Below are 23,821 nucleotides of genomic sequence, written 5' to 3'. Positions count from 1 at the left end.
TTTCAAAAGCGTAGACAACTCCGGCGCGTGTCGCGTCACGCGGATCAAAAGGATTCCGGAAATTCCGTGAGTCTTTGGCGATTGCGTTAAAGGATCACGCAACGCAATTTAAGAGATAAAATTTGTCCAATCTGGTTCTCGCAGTAGAATAGGCCGTCCAGCCACCTAAAACCAAACGCGCAGTAGAATCGAACACACGGTAATATACGACACGCAATAGAATCAGACATAGTAGTACAAGACACGAGATGCTGATTTTTAGAAACAGTAGGTGTAGAGGGAACGAAGATATATTTCTGACCATGACAGGTAATTCGTTACATCAAATAAATATAGATAAGAATAAATCAAAAATCTTGGATAGGACTTGGTATTCGTTTCAAGATTGTTTTTGACTGTGTTCTAAATAAATAAAGATTAAACTATTTTCTACTGGACCATAGTCTATTGGACACGTAACAAAGGTAAAGTAAAGAAAGGTTCGATGCTGTATTTGGAAGCAATATTTTATTTATAGGGAAACTAAAAGCGTAGATATTTTTGTCTCAAGCATTTTGTATACTCTGTTCCATTTAAGTAGAAATTTATTTAATCGGTTAAATATTATAACAAATACTATACACTGAATATTTCACATATTTTTTCACATTATGTACGTTCTATGCATTCTTGCAATTTTATATTTCCTCAAAATATTACGTTCGATGTAATATTTAAAGGTGTGTGATTAAATTATTAGATTAAAGACATTCGTGTCGCAGTTATGTCCCATCTACCTAACTATTTCAATTGCAAAGATAAATTGTCAAAGAAAGTACACTTTATACAAATTAAATTGTCAAACCCGAGGCAATTCCGGGAAATGTACACGGTGTATCTTCGCGTGTACTTTGGAAAAGCTGGTTTCCAGAAACTTACGATGTAGGACGAACGTTGGAACTAACCTGTTGAAAACGACAAGGGTTAGAATGAGCCTGAAGGGATGAAATGTCGTACCGACGCGTGTTTCGACGTCCCATTTGTTTAACTTATCGGTACCTGGTATTTTACGTAGAGTGTGAGGCATTTGCAGGACGGAACGAGTCCTTTCCAACGTCTTTTCCCGAGATTTCAACAACGCGATTGCTTTTTCCTCGCCTTGGACGAAAATTACTGTTTTCAGGTTTCCTGAGTTTCGTCGTTAAGTACAGCCTGCACATCCGTGTTATAATGTCGGCCGCCTGTGTCCTTGCTGACAGAACTTACAGCTCCAGTAATACGTTTTCCATTACCACTGGCCGAGGCACGTGAAATGCTCGATTTAACTTCAGCCCAGTGCAACTGGAACGGCAACAAACAAAAAACAATCAAGTCCAAGCCAACGAATGTTTGCTGCACCCTCCTCGAAAAACAGGTCAGAGGATGTGATTTTTTAATTACCTGCGATGCAATTGCACGTTTAAGTGCCTCGGTAACCACCGTTTATTCGTTCTTTATGGCCTGTTTCGAGGTTGCTTTTACGTTCCAGGGAAAGACATTGAAAGCAGAGTGTCGAAATCGAAGGATTTATCGAACAAAGATGTTTTTAACGTTTGTAATATTTGGAAATTTTGGAAGAAATTGTCGTTTTTCCTAGTCGACTCGTGGTTGCTCAAACTCTCGCGCTTTCTCTTTGTATTGCCACGCCCGAAATGTATCGTTTGTTTTTCCAAGTTCCGTTAGTTTTTCGTCGCTCGGTCGTTGGTGTAGTCGTGCCGCTATGCTCTGGCGACGAAACTGGCGCAACATCGAGTCAACAAATTTAATTAATTCTGATAATTGAGAAGTTTATCAAGTCGGGATCGGCCGGGAGGATCGCGGTCGATGGTTTGGCCTCGAGAGACAGAGATTCGCTAATTTGTCGACAGTTTTGCGAACGTTTCGGCCAGCTATAGAAACGAAAACGAGGCTGACGTTCCAACGTTCGTGCACACCGACCCCCGTCGAGGGGCTTTGCTTTTAATTAAATCATAATGTAGTTTGCAGCTCGTGTATCTGTGAACACACTTCGAAACGCCGCAGCTTCCACGCCTAGCTGTCTTTCTTTTGCTCGTAGGTTTTCCTATATGGCGTTCTCTCTGTTCGAATATCTCGTGTTGCTTTTACCAATTTCGTCTGAAGGGGATCGCGAACAAGGGGAGACAGCACACCGTTATTCGACTTTAGTTCGAATCTACTGTTTCCGCGGAGACGTCGGTTGTCGTCACGGCAATCCCTCGACATTTCGCTATTGGCATTCTTCCTGACTTTCCTCGTGTTAATAATTAAATCGTCACTCTGCTGCGTCGTTTTAATAAATCAAACTGAGCTATGTATTTCCGAGCTGTGAAGTGGTTATTTCAAAGTAGTTTCTTCTCCTTCGACCGTAACGCTTCGCCTCTCGAGTGGTTAAGCGACGAGTTTATTCTTAAAAGAGCGCACAAAGTGCTCTTTCGTATAAAATCTTTCTGTGTACGATCAATCGGTAGTTTCGATTCTCCAGAAACATATATCTTTCGTTAAAAAATTTAGAAACACGTACACGTTCTATAGAACACATAAATATATGCAACAATGAAAGGCGAACAAACTTTATTACAGAAACCCAATTCTGAGAGATTCGAAAATTTTAAACTTTTGTGCTTGCAACAATCGTGCAACACGTATACCTGATATCAGCTATCGAAGTTGTATACCGTACAATGTAACCATGGAGTAATAACGAACCAATTTAAACCAAAAGACCAGCAAGCGAACTGACCCTTTCGAAATAATTCCGACGAGAAACAATGACGTTGAACGCTTAACCATCGTAACGCGTTGAAAAGAGGCGGTCGGTTTGCCGAAAAGTCACTTACCGACAATGGGGCACTCGATCCGAGTTAAACGGTCGTTCATGGCCGACGAGACAGCGGATTAGCGGCTAGGTAATTGCGAAGCGACACGAATGGACGTACGGACGGAAGCGAGCCAGTTTTCGAGCGGTATCTGGGACCTGGATATCGCAGGTAGAAACGATGATAGGTAAGCCAGCGTAATGCGTCGGCCCATTTAGACCAGGAAGTATAATGACAACGTGATGCAGGAGGAGGAAGGAACTAGCTAAGAGCGAGATAGCTTCGACGATGTTCGAAAGCAGGAAAGACGAAGAGAACTGAGAAAAGAGTAAGACAGAAGTGGCAAGGTATCGAGGGAGAATGAGGCATTAGACGGAGAAAGTAAATGAAATGAAACGAAGCGAAACGAAATTGCGTGTGTAGTGTTGTTCCATGAATGGGGTTGCATCGTAATTGCGTGAAACGAGGAAGAAAAGCAAAGTCGTGTAGAAAGGTCAATGGGAAACTAAAGAACTGCGAAAAGAAGAGAGTCCATCGAGTTTATCGAGAAGGCGATTACCAGGTAGAAGATACGTAGAAGGCGAGAGGAGAATTAGAAGATAGAAACGGACAACGGAAGGGTGAATAAAATAGAAGGAAAAGAGGATGAAAGAGGAAATTGACAGAAGTACACGGTGTTGGGTGCGCGATCGATTTAGATGGACGATAGTTTGTTTGAGCAAGGCGATGATCCTGTCACGCGATCCTGTAATGTTTCAGCATGTGAATCCGACAAGGATCATTTATTTTCCAGGACGAACCCTGACCAAGTTCCGTTTCGTATTCACAGAGTGGCGTTCCATAACTACGAGTTACAGTTACGAGTTCAAAGCGCAACCATCTACTTTGTATTAAATCTAAAAACGTACATTTTCACCAGCTATTATTCCTACGGTATATGATATGGATATAAAACTGGATACCTTTTTTGAGAATTAAAAATCGCGCAATTATTTGGAATCTTGGAATAAAAAAAGAAAATACCTGGATCAACGTATAATAGAAATATATTTAACACTAGAACTACCACACCAGTCAAATCGATTGATTTTACAATTTTATTTTAAAATTCCTACTTCGTGTTATATTTTTTTCCACAATGATGTAACGACTTTCGCAACGATAACTAAAAGAATAATATGATGAATTGTATCTTGTTTTTATGTACTGAAACTCAAAATAATTTTGCATCAAAGCTGCTTATATAAAAGGCTCCTGCGATCTGTTTATCGAACCTTGATTAACCAGTTTCCCCGTTTTCTACAACTTGCCACACGTTTTTAAAGTTTTTACCGCGTATCATTCGATACGACGATATCAGTTATCAGGAAAATTCCGGATCGATCGCTGGATCGTTAGATGTTAACGCTAGAAATACCACACCAGTTAAAACGACTAGTTCTACAATTTTATAAATGTGTCAACCCTCGTTTAGGTCGATCATGGTGCCAGATGGATTATACAAATATTTTATTATTACGTATTTTTTTAAAGACCAGTAATTTTCAGTGGTTTTGGTGCATAGCTTCGTGTTAACTATCGGTAGTTCCAGTGTTAAGTAAGTTTAAGTACGATGGTTGTGTTAGTCCAGATCCTCACACTGGCAACGTTACTTTACAGAAGAGCTCCGAAGCCATGGGTCTATGGGTTTTGTATAATTACGAAAAACTGGCTGTACCCCATCGCAAGGCATGTTCTTAGAAAAGGTTATGAGGTTGAGAGGTTCTTCAAATCGATTTAGTGTTAAACAATACTCAATGGCTTCGGGGACCAAGTATATTAAACATTAGAGAAGATGTGGGGTCAACGCTACAACAGTACGTTTGAACGTACTTTTGAGAATCGCGTTTTCAATCTTCATCCCTCTGATGATGAATACAAAAGAGTTGGTATAAAACACTTATTGCATACATGGTATACTTAATTTAGTATCACGCGTGAGAAACTCTTGTATCCTGTTCTGTGTATTCAGAATATGTATTCAAAATTATTCAGTTTAATTTTATGGTCACTTATTTTATTTAATACTTTATTAGTATTAGTGAATATTTCATTCATTTGGGGACGTAAATATTATTTTCATTAAAAGATCCAACTGTGACTTTCTGCAAATGATATATTATGCGACTAATACGGAGTATGCACTGTATAACTTACATATATTAATGCGGAGTTTGTAATTCACTTGGCTGACTTTCTACGAAAATCTTTGTTCGACTATGTTTTTGCTCGTCACTCAAATTACTTATTCAGGTTAACAAGTGATCCAGTTTTTCCGCCAATTATTTAATTCCGGGTCAGAAATATATTAGACCATATTTCGAAACAATAGCCACGAATTTAGCACGAGGATTCCGCTTCGTGGCTAATTGACATATAGGTCGTACTTCACTGAGAGAATCGATATTTCGACGCGTATAGTAAAATGATCGCGTAATATCATCGTTCCCCCTGTGTACAGAAACCGCTAGTAACCGAATAGAAATACTGAGAAATCAAAATTCAGATTCGCGTATTCAAATTTCAGAGAAATATTTGCACACCTTTTTATTGTAGAACCAGTTGTATTTTCAGTAATTCTGATTATGAAAAGTATGTATTAGCTGTAAATGTAGGCATTTAAAGCTGGTCGTAGACGATAGGCTTTTGGGAATAATTTTTTATCCGGGAAAGATAAGACATTTTCACTTAAATCCCAAATGAGGCTGTCGAATTGTCATTTCTATTTTATACAATCGGAAAATTTTAGTTTTCGTATCGTACGTATAACCTGATATTAGAAGTAGATCGCGGATATTTATGCGCTTCGGGGAAATTTAAAAATGTAAAAATATACATAACATGGAAGGATATGTAAAGTGTCCAAAGTGGAACGCTCGTGATAAAGTTTAGTGGTCGGAACGAATATCCATATAAATTTCATTTCTTAGTTATATTCATAAAAAAATATGAAATTGCATAAATCACGCGCCATCTAATCACGAATCACGATAGTTCGAAATAATCGTGTATTTTTAGCAATCTTCCATTTTTATCAAAAAGTTCTCTTTCGCAATTCCAATCGAACCATCGATAAGCAAATCCTTTTTTAACCGTTTCGATGTATTAAAAGAATTATTTTTAAAAAAAAACCATCTATAAACGATCCTTCTTTCTCTTTATAGTTGAACCGCTCTTGAAAATGTTGAACAGGATTGCGGGAATCAATCAAAATCGCGTGAATGACATCGACTCGTATAATATTTCTATCTTTATTCGTAATAGATGGAAATATCGGTCTGAATATCGTTACGCTCGAGCAGATCCGTTATAAAGGTAGAAACATGTATTCGCGCTCCCATTGAAACATTCTGCGTAGTCCGAGCATGGTAAACACCGAATGACTGCGTTTTAATTAAATCTCTATCGATCGTGTTTGCCGGGTCGATTCACGCATTGATGAGTTTTAATTTTAGCATTTGATCTTTGCCGTTGAAACGCAAATACCTTTCTTCAATTCACCACGATCCCTCCAAAGAATTTCGGATCTCTGAATATTCTCGTCTTTTTTTTTACATTTTCCAATTCGTTCTAGCTGAGCAATCGTTGCTCATATAGTCGAGTAAAAAAAAGATTACACAGCTGTTTCTTTGATAAAAGTCTACATTTAATTTTCGTTCCTGATATTTAAAGACTAAACAGATCGAGGAGTCGATTAGTCGAACTAATTCGGTTAACGAGTTTGAAAGACGACAGACGTTTCTGTTGAAATAATCAATTTTTAATCTTGGGAATCAAGAGGACAGAAAGACAAAAGAGGAAAGATGAAATGGGAAATCGTAGAAGATTGGAATATTTTCCCTTTCGTTTGATTATTTACATTCAACCGCTGAACCGTCTTAATAGTTGCGACTCGGTTGAAACGGCAGATAGAATTTTATCATTTTTACGCAAGCTTGCTCTGTTTTAAAAATGTTTGCCAATCGTAATATTAGATGAACATTTTCTCAAGCATCTGTTAATATTAAATTTATCATTTCTCGGTACGTTCAACAAAATAGTAAATATTTGTAGAGTGATCACAGAAACGATACTTTTTTTTTTCAGAAACGAAACAGATACCGAGAGAAGGAGGAAATGGAAACGTAGAGATAGAGGAAGGATAGAAGCTATAGGAGCATCACGGGCGAATGATACAGCAGACAGGAAACATCCGTGCCAGATAGAGTGAATCGGTCCGTTTCAAGGGATTAGTATGTGTAGCAGAACGGTGGCATATTGCGTTATGTACCTCTGGAGTATCAGAATGCTCGATCGGCAGTAGGCTTACCCTACATCGCTTAATTCATGATCAGGTATGTCGGCCAATCCCCGGATGTTCTAACGGTTGTTCTACCAAAAATCACGCACACAGGACTGTCCAGGCAATTCGTTTTGAGCTATCGCTCGTATCTACGTGATCTAGCACTCTTACATACAGATAAGCGTAGCCCGAAACATCCTCGTCGATACCATTTTGCGTGTGCTACATCTGTTCGATGAATCACTGGATGAACGACATTGTAAATATTTAATTAACCCTTTAACAGTATGAAAAAAATGTAGAAGAATTCGGAGTTTATTATCAAAATTTCTCGTACTTCTCGATCGGATACAAAAAGATCTACCTTTTTGTCGGAGATACATATTTACAATTATATTACGTTCGAGGATATTTGACTCTTTGCACTTCTATGTCGAGCGTGACTCGACATCAGTTTTTATCTCAGCAGCTCCTTTGTCGAGTCTCACTGGACATTCTTTCAGTTCCATTTTTTCTTTTTTATGAAAAATATATCTATATATCGGAGATGAAAGGACATCGGAGCCTTTCTTTCGAAATGTTTGGGATGGTCCCCGATACTTTGATCCAGACTTTTTATTATAGCCGTATTTAAATAATAAAACTGAGAAATATAAAAATAACTGATCAATCCCTGTTTTTAAGCAGAGTTATTTAATTACTTTATACCTCTGTTAGGTACACGTCCCTCCCGTGATCGTGGCTACGTTCAGCGACCCGTTATGTCACTTCGCGCCCAAGCTCACTATCATAAATCTCGGATAATCATAATTGACTTAACTCATAAACAGCTATTTCTCAGTTTTATTGTTTAAGTATGACTATAATAAAGAGTCTGGATCAAAGTATCGGGGACCTTTCCAAATATTCCGAAAGAAAGGCTCCGGCGTCCCTTCATCTCCGACATATATATCTTTACTTTTTTGTGAAACGTGAGAAATAAAAGCAGGATCGTATCCTGGAAATTGTTTCAAGATATATCATACACTTAAAAATTACAAAATACAACAATAATGTAAATAAAACTGGTATTTAAGTGAATTTCTTTCTTCCTTTATTTATTTAAATTGTCTTATCTTTTAGTTAAAGTACATTTCAATATAAAACACCTAAAAGCGTTGGGAGCTGCTGGTAACGAAATTGAAATAAAATTCGCAGTGCAAAGGACTAAGATGTGTCGTTTGAAATTTTTCAGTCGAGTAGACTGCGGTTATTTATGCAATTTCATATTTTGATAAATACAACTAAAAGAGTAGGATCTGGTCAAGAAATTGTTTCACTTATCTAATGTTATAACAAGTACCACGATTGGAATATTAATCAGTGTGGCTTCTGAACGACACATATATTTATGGGAAATTTAAACGTGCAGAGGTGCAGAACTTTGTGACATCAGATTTAATACGAAAATGTAATATGAACGAAGTATAGGCGATCGGATATATTAATGAAAATTTCATCTGATCGAGCGACTGAGACTATTACATACATTATGAGAGGAAATGATAATATTGAACGAATTAAAGCGGGTAATGATCGATCGGTGTTACTTGTATGATATAACTTTCGATAGCGCAATTAATATAATTACTGTCTGAGTTATCCGATCTATATAATGCGAAGCAGGTTGCTACTCGTCGTACTTCTGACTCTGATAATGGCTTTATCTATGTAAAAGCTTCCGAGCTTATTTCACGAGAATTATGCTTTGGCTCACGCGAGAAATAAATTTAATATGAGAAGCGTATAATGAGAAGCGATTATGCGATTAAAAACGAAAGTCCATCCGAAAATAATAAGTGGCGTCGTTTCTAATTATTCTGAGAGCTTCGCATTTTCATGCTACAGTCAAATTTGTAGAATTCTATCAATTCTAAGCGAATTCAATCAAGAGATAATTTTATCTAAGAAAGTAAAAGCAAATTTAGAAAGAATTAGCCAAATGCAAGGATTCGATCAAAGTAGATGTTTGTTCTAAATTTTAATGAAATAGTACTTTCATATACTTTCTTTTCTAAATCTTCTGTCGCAATTGCATAATTTTAAAGTATGAAAAGCACTGTGATTAAAGTTCTTTGGTGTGCAGCTCGATCAATCCAAGAGAATTTAATAACTCGTAGTCTACATATTCAATGAAGTTTTGATAAGACGTAGTCAAGCACGTTTCAAGAAAGTATTGCAAAGTGTTAAGAGCAAATCTATTAAGGGTATGTTCTTTCGCTATAGCAGTTCATAACTCTTGATAAATGGAACTAATAATCTTCCCCTGCTTAACTTTCATATTTACCTTTTAATTCAAAGTTCCAATTTTTATTTTCTAAATGGCCAATCATTTTTCCGTGTTTAGTGTAGCAACTTCGACCCTAAAGTTTGCCAGTAATTCGTTTTTACATAGTTACATAAAAGCCGCATAATATGCAGATTGCACTAATTAGCGAATCGTTCGTTAAGATGTTTCTTGTCTATCAAATTTAGTTGCCACTCGTACCAAGCCTCGCTCTTTAAATTCCTCTTTCCTCGCTACATTGCTCGTTCGACTTGCTCTTCTTCTCGACCGATAACGCGTAAATCAGAGAGTCGATGAAACAGAAACCAGTAAAAATGTTGTCTTATACAGATCGTCTTTCCTTTCAACTATATACGTGGCTTGATCGTGAGATTATCGCAGGAATTCAATTCGGTAGCCCGTTCGGTGGCCATCAACTTGAAATCTCTCTTCATAGAGTACCGTTGCTGTCGTTTTTCTTCCATCGATGCTCGCTACATTTATTGACATTTAATGGCTTCAGCTATTTATTCCTATCGTGAAAAATAATGCACCGTCATCGGGTTTTCGCGAAACGAACCTGCATACTTGAAATTTGAAAGATGCTCTCGTTTTAAAGGTTTCAGGACAGAATTCGTATCTTCTTTTTGCGATGATTCATCGTAAATTGATTATAGAATAAATCTAAAATAAAGAATACCGATGAAAAGAATTAAATCGTCGTGAATTTTACGCTCGATGTTCGGCATTTCAAACGTCTCGATTCTACCTTCGAAGTTTCCAAGATAAAATTCATGTTTTCTTTCTGCAACAGCCTGTTATTGATGAATTGCCGTGGAGCGATCATAAAATAAATAATACCAGCGAGAGTTTCAGAGTTAAGGTATCCGAAGTGAAGAATACGAAATGAATTACAGCTGTATACGTGACACCTAAAATTTCAAACCTTTCTCGCATCAAACTTGCCAAGAATTTCCTTCGCCCTTTCATCTCCTTTCTTCGATAACGATAAATTCCTCGTAAATGATGTAAAACGCACCTTTATACAAAATTTATCTCCAAGCAAAGAAACGTTACATCCACGATGGTTTAACTTCCGACACAACTGCAGATCCTTGGATGCATGAACTGCGATTTAAAGTAGAATCAACGCGCGCAATAACGAGCAGTGAAAACGTACGATCAAGGTGGACATTTTATTGGACGAGTCCGTTGGGGTGGTTCATGTTCGACGCTCGATGTAGGAAACTGGAAATGGCTAGAAACGAAAATCGAAACGGATTTGGCGGTTGAAATGCGAGAGCCATGGTAGCGACGTCGTAAAATCGAGAGTTAGCGACCGTACACCCTGTGTAGGAGGTTCCGCAGGCTGAAGTTGTGCGGTAGAAAGGGGAGGGAAAAAATAGGGGCCGCAGCCACGCAAAGATGGCAGATTGCCCCGCAGGGATAGAAGTCGGAGTAACAGTGGCTGGTGATTCAATAAACCAGATAACATGTAGAGAACAAGGTTGTGGAAACCGGTTTGCCCAGCTGACTGTTGGAACTTTTCCAGGAAATCTCCAGGAAACAGGCTGCCTTAAGTCATTTTCTGGTACGCAGTGCGAGTAACTTGCCGTAGATAATGTTGCTAGACGGTCGCAACACTGAAATAAGATTAGAAACTGGGAAAAGTTTTGGCAGGGAGTATTTTGTCAACGCGACGTATCAAATTGACGATGCAGATATTCACAGGCGAATAACTTGCCTATTTTAAGTTTAATCGAGTGTCTGAAATCTTGAGACGCGTCGTAGACAATCTCGATCGATCATGATATGTCGAATAAAACAAATTGTTAGAATTTAATCTTGAAGTTAAGATTAATAATCTTTGGAAGACACAATGTTTATGTTGAAATAATATTCAGTGATATTTATTAAACAGCACTACATATGAAGAATATAGAACTACACTGAATATTACTAATCTTGTAATGTAATAATCTGTGGAAGACACAATGTTTATGTTAAAATAATATTCAGTGATATTTATTAAACAGAACTACAAAACCTGATGTATATAGGCGAGTGATATAATTAACAAAGTATGCAAGAATTGTTCATTGTTGGCCAGTTACTCTCAGACTAGGCGTAGGTATTATTTCAACATAAACATTGTGCCTTCCACAGATTATTACATTATAAGATAATTACATTACAAGATTAATAATATTCAGTGATATTTATTAAACAGAACTACAGAACCTGATGTATATAGGCGAGTGATATAATTAACAAAGTATGCAAGAATTGTTGATCGTTGTCCAGTTACTCTTAGACTAGACTTATGTAGTGACCCATGATCCCTTAAATACTTTGAGACCCACTCTCTATACAGTAACGAGTATAACTTGTGTGAGTGTCCTGTTCAAATGCCTGTGTGGGTGTCTGTGTAAAGGTACTTATGCCTATGCGTGAAATATCGTTGTATTCCAATACAAATCTTTTGTCGTTAAAACGAGTACACCTTGAATTGAATTGAAAGATCGCCAAATTTTGATCGAAAAATTGTCAACGTTTAAACTGTTGCAGTTTTTTGTGAAACATCGCACAACAGTCCACCTGGGCTTATTTTAAAGAGCGAAGTCTCTGTTCTCATACCTTCCAACTTCATTTTTTAAGAGATAAAAGAGAAGTTGCAAAACGGAATAGGAAACCACCGAGGCTGCTTCTTTCTTTTCAAGTTTTACAAATTCAAACGACTCTACGGGGTTTAGAAATTTTTAAACAATGTAATAAGAATTTCAGAAACATGAGAATAAGATGTATTCCTTTCAGTCACTGTTTTCAACAATTTTAACATCTTTTTTATTCTCTCTCTCTCTCTCTCTTTCTCTTTGGTTCTTATATACGTGTACTATATCGATCGTAGTTTGTCACAAGTTGATTGCTCGCGGCTTAAAGAGGAATAAAATGAAATTGTTAACGTAAGTACAAGCCCACTTTTATGTGCTTTATTAAGTTTATTAAGTGCTAAGGATGTGAACGCGATAAATGTCAAATTGCTGAAATAGTTGCAACGCAACTTCTCATTGCTAAATTCTCAGCATTGTGTCGTTGACTCTGGAGGAAGTGGGTCTTCTCGGAAATAAACTCTTGACGTATTATCGTAAAATACTGCAGCGAAAGTTTACATCTATGATGCAACGAATAGCGCTTGTTTGTTGTCACAAAACAAACAGAAACGAGAACGAGGAATTAATTATTATTCCGTATAAACTCACGTATCTTAATATCATCTTTTCAAAGTTTGGAATGGATAAAATATTAACTCGATGCCAGAGATATCGATCCCTCTGCCAGCAATTTATAAAATATTTAATGCTTCTAACGCGAAACGCGACTGCCTGCCAGTTTGTACGCGACTAAACGAAAAATGAAATAAGAGAAGGAAAAAGAGCGAAATGTAAGTGCAGAGCTATGGAGAACCAAAACTCGCTAAGTAATTACAGTTGGATGACTTCCCGCGAGAATTCTTGACCTAGACGAAGAATGGTGCACGAAACCTTTTATCTATATAACTTTCCGATTATTAATTTTCTCTAACAGTTCGATTTGGAAAAGATATGCAAATTTGAATGAATAATGATCACACCGTTTTTGAAATAGTTCAATTTATACAAACTTTTAATACGGTTCGATATTGTTGTTTCTCTTCATCGATACCGGGAGTCTCAGATTCTCTCTGAATTATTATCTTTTAATTAAATTTATCTTCATCAATGTTGAGGATATTAGACTCCTCTTCAATTATTTGTATTTCTTAATTAAATGATCAAACTACCAAATATCAATGTTAGTCAACAAATAACTTTTACTGAATTTCCAGTTTTCACATCTTTATTACATTCGTATATTTTTCACACGTTTAACTTCTTTCTATACGCAGATTACCTTACGCCAGTAACTAATATAAATTTCTTGATTATTTTTTAATTGCTGTTCAATGAAGTATAAACAACATCTGCAACGAAAAACATTTGGCAGAAAGATAGTTTGCAATTGTAAAAGAAAAGAACAAAGAAGAAACTTGAGAGATAAACGTATAAATGCCCAGGAAAATGTAATTGTACCGATCTGTATGGATTTCCTTTGATCCTCATTAAGTGGACAAACCGATATTACGATTATCGAAATTATTGTCGCAGCAGTCTGCACCTCTGATAGAAAGTGAACATATTTGCGTACGTATTTGCAAGCTATTGGAACAGACCACAGCCTGGGTTTGCCATTGCATCCGCAAGGCAAACGGAACAAGCTGCCGAAGGAAACTTGAAAGAGTAAACCAAACAAACCGCGTAGAATCACGTTGCTTTTAAATTGCAAATAGAATTCGTATCGTAAAGAAAATTTACTCACATATATAAATAATAGTCTTTACTTTTACAATAACGTCTTATATCATCGTATCGTAATGAAAATACGTGGTTTATTACACGATAGATGAGAGCAATTTTCGCATTAAAAATAACAATATTAGTAATATTGGTTAAAGTATTATATTCGAGTGTATAAATTCTATTATGTAAATTGAATTTCTCTAACGAATGTGAATTGAGAGTGAAATAAAAGCAAGGCCGTTGGACGATCTATAAGCCAACTTATGGAAAATCTGATATCGACAAACGGCTCTTTCTGTTTAAAATATCGACTTTTATGAATCCATTTAGATTTAATGTTTTTCGTTTGGACGCAGCTGATAAAGAAAGTAATTATTTTGCATTTCTTTTCGCAAATATTTTTTTCTTTTTTTTTTTTCTTTTAGAAAATGGGAAAGAAGGCGAGATATATACTTGCTTACGATGGTATTACATGCAACAAATTTTATAGCCATTCTATTCATAAATTTAATAGTAACGGTTAATTAAAATTTTCATTCAATGTCCGCTTTCAATATATCTGTCCTGTAAAACATTAAATCATTTGCAGAAAGAGGTATAAATTGATATCTTACATAACGTCTTTGACGTTTAATTGCTAATGTGAAAGCAAGCGACAGTTTTCTTGAATTGAAAACATTCGTTAAGGTTCTTGCTCTTTCATAGACGATTAAATATCGAGGAATTCTGATGAAGAAACGAATGCAAATGCAAATCCTGGAGTACGCGCTGGTTCCTTTATAACGAAAAATTGAAAATTCCATCGAATAAACGAGAAATTACATTGAATGGAAGAAAGAACATATGTGCAACCCCCAGATAGTTCGTATTTTTGTCACTATTCCAACTGTATACTCTCTCAGATTAAATGAAAATAATATTTGTTAAGTTACTGCACCGTAAAAGTAAATCCAATGCAGCTTTTCGTTTAATAACGCATATCTTTTTAGATTTTTTACGATCAGTGCCCTTACTCGAATGTTGGAGCTGTTGAAACTTTCTGTTAAACTGTATCACCGAAGCAAAACTTGAAACTTCTCTCAAAGATCAATAGTATTTTGTAATAAGAAGTAAAACTGATTTAAATATTAATTCAAGACGCTTTCTTTCTTTTAAATAAAGTTATCGAACGTGAAAACGTAGATAGTGTCTTGGTATTTACCTAAGCAATATTGAGAGAAGTGAGACACCCGGTTTATCACTGTCAGCTTGAAGGTACAGCAGACGGAAGAAGAAGAGAGGAGAAGCGAGTGGGCGGACAAGTGGAGTAAATCTACGGCTCGTTTAAGACGGAAACATTCTCAAGACAATTGAATTCATTGTCTCCTGAAGAACGTTCCGGCAACAGAAGGGCGTAAGCATTTCTTCCAGATACTCGTAATTATCACCTTGTAATTGATTCGACAAATATCGACATTTATCTTTTGCACAGACAGACGCAACAAATAAAAAACCTTCAAAAATATTTTAAGAAATCCTCCAGTTTCGCTTAATACAGTTTAAACAAAATTCTTTTACGAACTAGACCGTTGGATAAATGCAATTCCCACAGTTATAAACACATTCTTTTCACGGGAGAGACCCGCATCGCGAGAAAATAACGTGGCAAAAAACAAGTAAATGTTTTCTTTTATCCAATCGGCGTACACAATTGTTTGCTGTTGTGTAAAACGAATGCAGAACTGAAAATCGTATAACGCATTGATCGCGTTCTTTCGAGTCCCTGTACGCTGCGCTAGTCCGATCACACCGATTAAAACTCATCGATGCTCCTGATTGTTCCATTTACCATCCTGCTTTCATTGCTGACGAAATATTATCTAGAACAATCAGAGAATTACTTGTATTCATTATGCTGACCATTATACACAACGTTTCCCCTCTGTAAGCCTGAAAATTTATCGTATCAAACGGACAACGATTGAACACAATACCTTGGACTACCTTAGGCCACGTTAGGCAAACTTTAGTCACCGTTTTCATTATTTCCAATATTCTATCGTCATTTTCGCTATTGGTAATTCTTACAGGCACTCGTTCTACTATTTGCCTTTACGTATATAATTTTCGACCTGGTCCTCAGTATGTAAATTGACAGGCCGCTATCCTAATAGAAGAATCTGCTACTTCGATAGAGCTGATCGACCGTAGAGTGCTTTAGTCCATTAGAAGACCCCAAACGAAACATTTTCTTCAATTCGTTCCTTTGTTTTCTTTTTCAATTCTTTGCAATGTATCGCCAATCAGCGCGATCGAAGAGTTACGAGCGTCGCCGTGCACCTTGACACTTTGACTGGATCTTCATGATTTCAAGAATACACATGTCAAAGAGCCAGTACTCCGGGGTGCTTTAATACTATGTCCCGCAGCTTCCGTGGCAGTCCAAGGCATCTCGCATGACTCTCTGGTTTCTGATGCATATTTCACGCTTCTGGATATGTCTGAAGCTTCTTCTGCGGGTTCTAGGTGGTTGAAGTCGTATCTTGCGGTTTTCGGTTGGTCTTGGCTGACCCGCAGTCCCTGCGGTAGGTTGAGTATTGTTTCACGTTTCCGGTGCCCTACTGTTTGTCGTTGCATATGCATGTTCTGTATGTTTTACATATGCATTGTGAATGTCTGCTTGTCTCTTATTGTTCTTATGCTATGAAAAATGTATGAGGAATCTTTTAGCTTTCCGTAATGCTAGTCATCGTGGTATTCGTCCGTTGGTGTACTTCATATCTATTTCAATGTTCCTGATTGAACCATATTATATTATAATTCATATGTTATAATTATATTTTAATTTATGGATTTGCCGATGGACGAAATCTTCAGATTGACACATATTGTCTATAATTATTGGAAATTTCGGATTTGATTGACGGATTTGATGGTCGTAAAGGGCATAATTTAACAGGATGCAGGAAAATTACACGGTTTATGGCATGGCGTGCAATATTAGAATTATTCAAATCGCAAGAGAATTAAAAGTTGCGTATTAATAAATTTCTATATTAATGTTGCCTCCTGCTTCTATTTCCATCGAGTCTTCGATATTTTGAAGAATCTCCTCAGATATAGCAAGCTTTTTTCTTTGGCTCTTTAAAGTTCCGGATAATCGAACGTAATATTTCCCAGAAAACGACAGTTTGATATGACAGCAGTTGTCTCGGAAACATTGTCTCCTCTAAGCCGTAACGATAAATTGATTTAAAAGGAATAAGAGGAAAAATATACGGCACCATCCTTTGGTATTGCACAAAGTATACTTATCACTCTTTATTTGCCTTGCACAGTATCCTCTTTGCAGCGACGTATTTTACGAAATAAATGTACCGACGATTATAAAACTTTTATTGAAAATATTTCAATTTTTACATTCCGCTGAATCGGTTACGCTCCCTCGACACTTTTTCACGCTCATTTTTATACGCTTATAACGAATCTAAATGCACAAATAAATAAATACAGAGTATTCTCCTTCTAATATTTAAGCAACGAAACAAATTAATTTCTATTTAGAGGTTCGTAGTTGTATTTATAGAAAAATTCGTTTACCCATAGTTCACTGACCATAAATTATTCGAAATTTATAACGCATCGTTCGAGAATAATTTCTCTTCTCTTTTCCGCTTCGTTTAATCGCAACGAACAAGATTTTTAATAATTCCCAGTAGCCGTGATGGTAAAAATTGTTCGGTATCGCTCGACTCCTCGTTAGAATTCATAATTTCAGTTTATCCTCTCGACTGCTGCAAACTCTTTTGCAGTTTCTTAGTACCAATTTTTCCTCGGAAATTCTCCATTAAATTTCTCCATACCGTCCGCAAAAACTCCGTAGCCATCTCCTCGTTTATCTCCATTTCTCTCTCTCCACAATTTGCGTAAAAGAACGGCTGGAATGCAATTTATAGCGCATGGAGCAGCTTCGACGAATGGGGAAAAAATGTTTCGAACGGTTTTTCAATGGACTCGCGTTCAGTGGCCAGTCATTTGGAGCGGTTTTCTCGGACATTATTTTATATAAACCATTCTAGCATAGCCCGATAAAATGATCGGATAACTGTCGAGGGGACAATAACTACGCACGGTGTGCTGTACGATATGCATCCGGAAATTGTATCCCGCAACTCCTGGCTCTCTTTCGTGTAGTTATATCCGCGAATGTAAATTTGTTTTAAGCTGCTATTTCCGTTTCGCAGAGGGCGCAATTATGCTCTTAACGCGCGAGTTATCAATGTCGATCAGCGAACAATTTTTCTATAATGTACGTATTTTCAATAATACATAACGCTACTTTTCTTTGGACATCAAATGGTAAATTTTACATTCATTCCAGATATCATTGCAGTCACCTTTCGAGATAAATTTTGAACGAAAAAAATGTCGAACTAAATCGAAGAGTAATAATTTGTATGAACTCAATTTATAGAAATTTCATCGAGGAGCTAATAAAATTAAAAATATCGAAGCATCGATGAAAAATTGACGAAGGCTTTGCCGAAAATTGGTTTTTCATATTAAAAAGAGACATTCTTTATCGAGCTAAAGCGATTGAAATTGTTAAAAGCGGATATCACTTCCGGTTGATTGAATTTGCCGGTAAATAATTAACGAGAGGAGAAGAAGCATCGACAATATTCCTATATTACTACGAGGAACCTGGTATTTTTTTTTTTGTGAAAGAAATATACTCCATTAGAACCCTTTTAAAAATGATAGTTGCTTAATATAACACGTTCCAGCCGATATGTAGATCAACGACCCTGTCTTTCAGAACGATGTTGTTACACAATTATCCATATGAGAGTGAATAAAATTGAAATACACCGCGTTGCCGTACTTTTAACGAGATTAGTATCAGGCATTAATACCATAAATATATATATAAAGAGAGACATTCGATTTTTCTACCTACAGTTACTTTCAAAATTAATCTCGTTATACGCTACGTAAGGTAAATTGTTTTAATTTAGCTTAAAAAATTATTTTATCGTACGCTTCTCTCGCAATTCATTCATTGGTGATTATTATACGTTACAAAAAATGTTTGTAAATGTTGCTTTATGGGAGGTAATTCCAGATACACTGATGCACGTTTTCGAGTAATTTTTATCTTCCTACCATCGGTATTTTATGATTATTATAGTTGAGGCTGCCTCGATCGTCTTTTCGGTAAAATCGTCGAATGGAAAGAGACGTTTAACATTTATGAAGGAATTACTTCGCAGCAAGTGCTTTTTGAGTTAATCGACAGGCGAGCCGCGCCGCATGAATCGACGAACCGCGTCTCGTTTTCAGTTTACCTGATAATAAGCAGGATATTTCGCGGATATTCGATACTCTTGCAAGCCCCAGTTGATCCTCATTCAACCCATTCTTACGATATGTATGTTGGTTTTAGCCCGTGGAGATTGATATTCCTAACATTCGTTGAAACGGCTGGCTTTACGGCAGCTTTCGCGTTGAAACCTGCCCTCTTCTTTCGTTTCAAACTCTCCGAGCCTTCCATTTCCATTCTCTCTTCCGATCTCTTTCTACGTTTTCTTCGACCTCGTTTTTTCTCTCTTCAAGCCTCTTTCATCGCTCCGCGTAACTCCGTGTGCGATTATTTTTTATAACGATTATTTACAATGCTTTAAAAGAATTCGTTACATCGCGATCTTAAATCGTGAAATTAAATCTTTTCGTTATATTTCGATAAAGATCTTTCTTGCTTTACGTTACATTTTGTTTGTACCGCGATTTCTTTGTTCTTTAATGGCTTTCTTTCCATTAAATTACGAATATTCTCGATTGTTCCCCCCGCTCGTTATCTTCCACCTTTTATTTGTTGGACCTTCGCAGTTCTTTGTCCATTGTCTTATCCTCGTACGGATACCACGCGTTGATTATCTTCCTCGTTTCTTAGTCCAATTATTTCCTCAACTTTGTCGCTCCTTTGCAACTCTTTTCCCTCTCTGTCATTTACCTTTCAATTACGTACAGTACGTATTATTTTTCTTACCTTATTTACTGAAATATCATCCACCATTCGCTTTTTTATACGAATACATTTGATACTTTTAATTATCCACCTCCATAAGTTTATTTATTAGAAGAAAATAACAAGCGTAAACGTGTCAACGCGTTTTTACGTTGTTCTACGTATACGATATACGTATCGCCAATTAATTTTTACAACAACAAAACTACGCATTGCTCAAACATCTTAATTAATTAATTAATTATCTTTCGACCGGTTTCGCTACTAGAATCTCGTTTGTTTCGTTTGCAAACAATCAGCCAAAGCTATTACTTAGTCACGTAAGGTAATTCGTTCGTATCGTGGCACGTACCGTTACGACTTGCAAATTTCGTTATTATTTATTACATTAGTCGAAGAGATCGTGAAAGTAGCAAGGATGCCAGAAATGATCTGCCTAGCATTGCACTCACGAAATGCCGTGTTTCCAATAAACCATGTCGGAACACGATCGATCACGTGAAATTCAAGCATGCCCGCCATTTTCTAAGAGCTTCCGAGCGTTTCCACGAACGAACAATGCGTCCGCGGAGCTGAAAGTAAATCCCTGCTCAAAGAGGGGGTCACGAGCTTTCGATTTCCAAAAAGAAGAAAAAAAAAAAAAAAAACAAAAAACAAAAGGAGAGACAAAAATAACTGGTCGATGAAGAGAAGCACGTTTTAAGACGGGCAGAGTTATTCCTGGCCTCGTTTCATATTCGCTTTCGTGCGTTTCCTTATTTTTCATCGTTCGGCCGGAACGCGGAAGCGAGACAATTTAGCAGAGAGGAGAATGTCACTTTAATCTCGTTGGCCTTAATTATAAGACCGGCGGTACGCGCTTCGAAGCGATGAATAATATCGTTAGTCGATAATAACCGGTAGAAGGGCCCGGTGAGGGGAAAACGAGCAGGAGGATGTTTAATAATTTGCAGTTCGGCCTCGCTGAGCTGGAAAAATGGCCGTGCGTGGAATTATTATATCCCTAGCGGTCTTCTACGTTTGCTCGCTGCGGCGAGCTGCCTTTACAATTTACGGGAAATGGAATTTTCTGCTGAACGATCCCGCGGGATTCCTGATCGGGAAGCCTTGCTAAAAAGGATATCGTTTATCACGATGATCCCCTTAGCGTTGTTTTGCGATCGTATGCCCCGCGAAAAATTTACTTCGCCTCGTTCTTCTGACGAATGAACCTGTCTCGATGGGAACTCTCTGCCTTCGCTCAAGTTTTATTCGGTTTTATTAACACGACGCTGATCCGCTACCTTCGCAGCGATACAGAACGTTTCCTCGATTCAAATAAATTTGATAACTTTCATTCGCGTGTAATTTAGTTATAGAAACTTAAATAAAGAAATTTCTTATACTTCTCGCACATATATGTATCAGTAGGTAACTTATTTAGAGTATCGTAGTATTTTGTTTAACGTTATATGTATTTGTATTTCAATGTCATTCATTTTCTGCGCATTTATTTCATCGTCGATTAACCTACGCTGTGAAATCTTCGTTTCATTTTTTACAATCCGAGACGATAGGAAATAGAATAAAAGAATAAAGCAAGCAAAACATGTAGGAAACATTAACAGTCTCGGGGTAAAACCCGAAATCTCGTCGTAAAGATGTCGACGTTTAGAGAGCGGCATATGCTGCGTCGTTTCCGGTGTACTTCCGCAAAGCATCTCCTCGGTTTACTAGGATAGAGGTTTGCCGGCTGAGCAAGACTACTCCGAGAGATTTCACTGGATTCGTCGAACTCGCATATTTTTCGATCCTCTTTGCTTTTGCCTCGCGATGCTCCTATTCTTGGCGCGTTCCTCTTACTAACCCGTGAAGAAACTCAGGCACAGCCACAGTCGTTGCGTTTGTACTTCCATATATAGGGTGTATAAAAATAAGCGATCGATATTTATGTACATCGTTCGTAAATATCAGGGCACTTTTTGTCATAAGACGTGATAATTCGTTTAGATGGTTAAACGCGCGAGGTAACTAGGAAAAAATTTGTATAAAATGTATTCGTACGAGTCAGGAGAGTCATTTTATCGCTTGATCTGATTGGCAAAGCGTCGTACGAATTGGACGCGAAGCTCGCGAATATTTTCTTAAAGTCTCGATTGAAATTTGGAATTACAGGGGAAAATTGAATAACGCGCGTGACAGGATTGATTAAAAAGTAACGGTCGTGAGCCGTGGTAGATATAAAAATTGGAAGAGAAATTCACCGTTAATACATATATAATACATATTCGTATGAATTCTTTATTCGTTTTATATTCTTTGATCTTTGTCGAAATTAAAATTTAAACCAAACAATAATCGTTATAAGCTTTAACAAGTTCCGCTTGTGACGTTAAGCTCGCCTTTCGTAAATGTTCCTGTTGAGAATTTTGGATCTTAATAGCCGAAATAATGGTATAGGAACACTAAATTTACACTTGGAATTTATATTAGAATAATTATATATTTATTTGATAAACGATTTCAAAGATATTCATCGATACACACTTGCACGCGTCTCAGCACTTTCTTTGTCTCAGCATCTTCCATACCACACCGCTAACGGAACAGTTGCATTCGTCTGTTTTTCCAGACGCTGTGCACGCTCATATTCGCATACGTGTGTCACTACACACGGCTAATCTAGTCCAGCACACAAAATTATATCTCAATAATAATTATAAAGGATGAAGATCAAAATATATCGTTTCTCATTCGACGTCAACATCGTATATGGTATATGTTGAGAATTTTGGATCTTAATAGCCGAAATAATGGTATAGGAACACTAAATTTACACTTGGAATTTATATTAGAATAATTATATATTTATTTGATAAACGATTTCAAAGATATTCATCGATACACACTTGCACGCGGCTCAGCACTTTCTTCCATATCCGACTGTTAACCGACTGAACAGTTTACATGCGTTTGTTTTCGAGACACCACGCACACACATACTTCCACACGCTCATTCACATACAAGTGTCACTACTACGCATCTAACCTAGTCTAGCACATGAAATTATACATATCTCAATAGTTCCAATTACTAGAGTTATGAGAAGCACGAGGTGTAAGTAAAATAGAAAGAAACGTCTGTCGGCTGATTCATCGACTCGTACTACTTCCACTGTAATTCTATCGTAATATTAGGTCGTCCGAAAAGTTTCTTTCGTTCTACAAGGAAGAAATGGATGCACAACATTTTCCGTTTTAGATTATTTTATCGAATTACCTATGATCCATTTTGTTCTATCAAAATAAAGATCACAACGTTCGACAGATTAGGTTTTATGTTTGTACAAAGATGCATCGTTGTAAAAGACGTGTCTGTAGAAGAAAGACACTTCTCGGACAACCTAATACGATTGACTTGTTCGCAACTTGAAAAATCAGCTTCTCAATAATTTTTATACCTCGATTTTCCTCGTCGTGTCGGTGTCTAGAATCGCATGTTATAAATACCACCCTCCTTTTTTAACGCCCTATACGTACACGCGCGTATAAATACGTGTAAGTACATAGATGATCGCGTGGATTTGTGTGGTGTTGGTCGAATGTTGTATACGCATCGTGTAGGGTGTGTATCGAGGTTGAGAAGACGGAGGATAGTAGTGGTGGAAGGTATCGCAATGCTTGGAATGTTTAATACCGGCGCAACGACACGGCACGGAGAAATGGCCGACTTCAGCCACGGAATAAATCTCGTGGAATCATACCTACCTGACGCCATTTTTTGCCTGCCAGCAAACGCCCACTTGAAAATTTTTCAGGCTGCCGCCCGAGCGAAAACGCTTATTGCAGCCCGATGCAAGAATATTCTACCCCTCTGTTCTCTCGCTCTTCGTCCTCCTTTCGCGCGTTTTAAGAGTCTGTGATTGCTCGATTGCTTCGGCTCTGTCGGATTCCATTATATTCCACGTCAACCTGAAGTTTGTACTGAATTAATCGTGG

The 23,821-nt window shown here is 37.2% G+C and overlaps 1 protein-coding gene and 1 long non-coding RNA gene across 3 annotated transcripts in view; one reads left to right on the top strand and one right to left on the bottom strand.

The window, feature by feature from the left end:
- The window catches only part of LOC139994172 (uncharacterized), a 243,828-nt gene that overhangs the window by 178,734 nt on the left and 41,273 nt on the right, over positions 1-23,821 (top strand). The window lies entirely within an intron of this gene.
- LOC139994488 (uncharacterized) lies at positions 602-2,970 on the bottom strand. Of its 2 annotated transcripts, none has more exons than XR_011801652.1 (3): positions 2,856-2,970; positions 1,039-1,320; positions 602-944 (listed from the first exon to the last, which is right to left on the bottom strand). It is a non-coding gene; the product is annotated as an uncharacterized lncRNA (long non-coding RNA). The 2 variants fall into 2 exon arrangements; XR_011801651.1 differs by lacking the exon at positions 2,856-2,970 and adding an exon at positions 1,420-1,617.

The sequence above is a fragment of the Bombus fervidus genome, chromosome 14 (assembly GCF_041682495.2).
Source record: "Bombus fervidus isolate BK054 chromosome 14, iyBomFerv1, whole genome shotgun sequence".
NCBI lineage: Eukaryota > Metazoa > Arthropoda > Insecta > Hymenoptera > Apidae > Bombus > Bombus fervidus.
This window is presented reverse-complemented; position numbering and strand designations above follow the sequence as displayed.